The 4,835-nt window shown below is 39.1% G+C and overlaps 1 pseudogene; it reads right to left on the reverse strand.

Annotated features, from left to right (window-relative positions):
• Window positions 1-1,953: 1,953 nt before the first annotated feature.
• Window positions 1,954-4,604, reverse strand: LOC122030275 (annotated as a pseudogene).
• Window positions 4,605-4,835: the final 231 nt, after the last annotated feature.

A 4,835-nucleotide genomic window follows, 5' to 3' on the forward strand; every position in this document is an offset into this window, starting at 1 on the left:
TAAAACTTGTTCCAAGACTTAGTCTTGGGTTAGTGGTGCGGGAGAGAAATAAAAATAGTAATTCAAGAATTTTGAAAAAAAATAATAAAATATTATTAAAATATTATTAAAAAAATATTACTACAAATTTTTGAAAATGCAATATTTCGCTAATTCCAACCAATGGTGAAAAGATGAAAATTAATTTTTCAAAAATAGTTTTGGAGGGAAAAAACGAAAGGTGTAAGGTTATATTTTTAACCTATATAAACGACAAAGCCACGAAAAATGCTTGAATGGTGGTTGCACCAATTCAAAGCGACCCCGCTCTGATACCAAGTGTTGGATCAAGATGCGCTAGAGGGGGGGTGAATAGCGCTCGCGGCTAAATCGTTCGATTATCGAAATCGTAAAAAGCGTAAGAGTTAATGCAGCGGAATAAAAACAAACACACAAAGACGCAAGAGATTTTTACTTCGTTTGGAGCCTAAGGCGACTCCTACTCGAAGGCCCGCGATCCTTGATCGCTTCCGGTGGGCAACAACTATAAGCTCGATTATTACAAACTAAGTATTACAAGAAATGCGATAAAAGAAATCTATACCGACGACGAAAAGAGAAATCTTGGAGCTCTGGGTCGTCGGAGACTTGTAGCAGCACTTCCGGGAGTCTTTCGGAGCAGCACGTTGAAGAAAGAAGACTTGGAATTCGTTGTACTTTAGCTGCTCCCTCGACCCTCTGTTTATATGATATTCCGGGCGCCTGGATCCCTTCCGGGTGCTTGGAGTGTGACGTGGCCAACCAACCAGGATGCTCCACGTGGCGAAGTCGCGGCAGGGATAAAACTTGGTCCATGGCGCTTGGACCTCCGGGCGCCCGGATCCATCCCGGGCGCCCGGACCACCTTTTTCCAGCATGTTCCTCTCCTGCATAACAAGGTTAATCCGAGCAAATACCCTGCAAGACAGTGTTAGAATTTGATAAATCATAGTAAAGAAGAATTGACAGTCTTCGGACTGTTCGAGTCTGACTTCGGATTTCCAACCGGAAACCCTAGGTCGACCCGACGCCTACTGTTCCCTCTACGGGGAACGCGTCCTCACCTACTCCACTCAGGAGATTTATCTGTTGCCAGTACGATCCTCCAGATCGACTGGACTTTTGCTCAACACTCGAGGCTTCCGGACTTTCTGCTGGACATCCGCTTCCCGGCTAGTCCAGTCTTTCACCTGGTTCGCGACACCAGGACTTTCCACCTAGGGTTACCACCCCCTAGGACTTTTGCCTGAAGCCATTGACCTGCCAAGACTTTCCGCATAGGGTTACCACCCCCTATAACCTAGGGTTACCACCCCCTAGGGTTTTTCCCTTTGCCTAACCGTAGCTAGGACTTTTCTCCACCTAGGGTTACCGCCCCCTAGGACCTAGGGTTACCACCCCCTAGGGTTTTCACCTGCCTAACCGCAGTTAGGATTTTCCTGAAACACTCATTCAACATGTTAGATAACAACAACCCCCTAGGACTTTTGCCTGAAGCCATTGACCTGCCAAGACTTTTCGCATAGGGTTACCACCCCCTAGGGTTTTTCCCTTTGCCTAACCGTAGCTAGGACTTTTCTCCACCTAGGGTTACCGCCCCCTAGGACCTAGGGTTACCACCCCCTAGGGTTTTCACCTGCCTAACCACAGTTAGGACTTTCCTGAAACACTCATTCAACATGTTAGATAACAACAACCCTTAACTTTGAATCCTTTGCCATTATCAAAACTCAGGTTTGATCGTCGGATGCTTCCCGCACCAACATATAGTGTACATAAAAACCAAGTACATAATTCCCAAAATGATGATACTGTCAACATGATTCAAACAAGATTTGAAGAAAATTAATATGTCCAGATTCGAAGATAGTTCCCAAAATGATAGATACATTGATTAACACAAACGTTAACCCAACATTATCTCGATTTGAAGATAATTGACATGTGAAACCAATCCATCTTCAGTTGAAACATCCACCTATCCATCTTCAGTTGGGTACCTCCATTCAATACCAACCTTCCAATTCTAACAAATAATAATTATAGCAATCAGATATAACCAATTTGACATAATCAAACATGCAATATCATAGAGAAAAGTATCACCTAACAATTAAGAACTACTGAACACTGTACCATTGGTTATGTGATAACTAGTTCTGTGAATCAACTACTGCTAATCAGAAATTAGAAATCAACTCTTGCTAAACAGAAATCAGAAATGCATCAGTTATAGTAATCAGAAATGCATCACAATTTACTGTTTACTACAAATAAAGGGTTACATGTGGGTGAGGCAATTCCTGGTGACGGACAAGCTTCGCAAGCTACTTGAGCCAGTTGATCTTGGTGAGCCTAAGCATGTAGATCAACCAATACAAAGTGAGATGGGCAATCCACTCAATTAAGTCTAGCTCAATAATGTCATCAAAGAGTTAATCAATAAGGTAGAGAATGAACATGGATTAACAGAAAAATAAAATCTAAAAAAACTTATATTTATTTCAGATAATTTATGATCTATGAATCTAAATGCTTTATAGAATACACAATTACAATTTTCCCAAAAAAGAAAGAAAAATATCATTTCATATTTGATATGAAGGAAACATGAAATGTCTTTCATGTAAGTTGCAAACTGAGAAAGGAATTGGGCCAATTCACAAGCAGGATTTTCCTAGTCTTTATGTGATCGAATATAAATTTGCATCGAAAAAGTTTTATAGATATGACACGAAAATAACAACACGTTATTTATTATCTCAAAAAGGTTAAATGCCAAAAAAAATGCAGATAGACGAGTCATTTAAAAATCAAATTCAGCCAAAGTTTCCATGGAACTGACGCAATGAAACCTTGAGAGACATCTAACCAGAGGCAATGAAGTGATTTTGAAAATGAATATCCTCAATGCTTTGCATCCTCTTCCTCGTAGAACTTTGAGTATTGTTCGGAATCCATTAATGAATTCACTTCTCCATTGTTGCTCGATTTGACCTTTATGATCCAGCCATCCTCGAATGAACTTGCATTAACCTTTTACAAAGACAAATGATAGTATCTCAGTATTATCTAATGAATTAAGTGAATGCGTCATAGTTAAAAGACATGAATGTTAAGAAAAAAAGAGCGTTCATAAAGTTTCAAGTATCAACCGAAAAGTACTTGAGAGTTGGCTATCTATCATAAATAGAAAGCTAAGAAGATACTTCATGTAGTGACACACTAAGTAAACAATAACATAGCAATATATAATGCTTAGATTCTTAAAAGCCTATAATTACATTCTAACACATGGAATATTTTGTTTTGACAACACATATGCTCATCTTCATTTCACATTTAGTATTGACTACTGCTTCTTTAGATGATCAAAAACAATAAAATGTGACAAGTATGAAAAAAATAAGAGTATTTATTTTATAGATTAATTAACAACTAATTTTCTAGAAACTCACCAACCTAGGAGAACCATTTAACTCAGTATTTCAATGGTTACCTTGACACTCTCAACTGCACCAAAATTTTTGCTCTGCTTCACGTAGGAACCAACTTCTAGTAATGCAATATACACAACATCACCTAAATGATCCTGTAAGGAAACACCACATCGATCTTGAAATTAATAAGAAGATGGCACTGATACTTGATGGAACTAATATGAAAATAAAATCACCTGAGCATGGTCAGTTATTCCTATTATTGTAGTAGAGCCATCAACTTTAACCCACTCGCGTGTTAGCATATTTCAAATCTTTAATAACTGTAAGAAAATAGTTTGAGTCTTGTACATTTTTAAAATGACTATTTAATATAAGGAAAAGTTGCGAGGAGTGTATCGGCTCTCTTATACCCGTCCTTAAACTTCATTAGAAAGGTCAAATACATCATGCCACTAAATTATTTAGATGCTATTTAGATCTTTATATTTGATCTTTAAATATATAGAATTTACAATGACTACTATCTCCATTTCCCCACATAAATTTTAAAAATGAAACTTCCATAGCTTCTTATACTTCAGGATCTAAGGCTTCCAGAATAGATCATTCATCATTAAATACAATAAGTTCTTTTTTTCCTACTAGAAATAGTTGAATCTCGCCATTAATGATGCATCTCCATGCTCTATTTTGCTCACATCCATATCAAAAATAAATTAACTAATGAAGAAAGAGACGAATCACCCATCACTATCAAATTAGAAATAGCAACAAAATCTGGCCAGACCAACCTAGACTAAATTTCACAACTACATCCCGAGGAGATTCACAAGTCGCAATAGCATCATGCGATATAGATCCAGAGGAGTAAAAAATCAAGAAGCAAATCTACCAAAGATATCCCAACGTTCCTTTTTCTAGGGGAAAAACATATCTCGACCCCCCTTCCCCATCTTGTTCATTTCACCATCAACAAAGATCTCTAGAACATGAAACCAAGCAGAAAACTCTAAGGTTTCAGCAAATCAGAGACATACCTATGGAGAAGGTGCTAGGGCAGGTGGTGATCTTGAGGTAGGAGGCGACCCTCGAAGCCCACAACAACCTAGATGCCATTGTTATGATCTTGAGGTAGGACGATGCACACTGCTAGGAGGCCTAGCTACAATGCCAACGTCGTGCCCATCGTTGAAGATGGGCCCAAGGTGGTCATCACCTCGATGATCGCATACCACCTCCCTATCGAATCTTGGAGGAGGAAGGTCGGATATCGGCCAAGGGAGAATGCTGGCGGAGGAGGGAGGAGAAGGGAGAAGAGAAGAGCCGGTTGGAGCAGTAAAAAAGAAGGATAGGAGGAGGTGATGAAGAGAGAGG

Source organism: Zingiber officinale, chromosome 10B (genome assembly GCF_018446385.1).
Source record: "Zingiber officinale cultivar Zhangliang chromosome 10B, Zo_v1.1, whole genome shotgun sequence".
Lineage (NCBI taxonomy): Eukaryota > Viridiplantae > Streptophyta > Magnoliopsida > Zingiberales > Zingiberaceae > Zingiber > Zingiber officinale.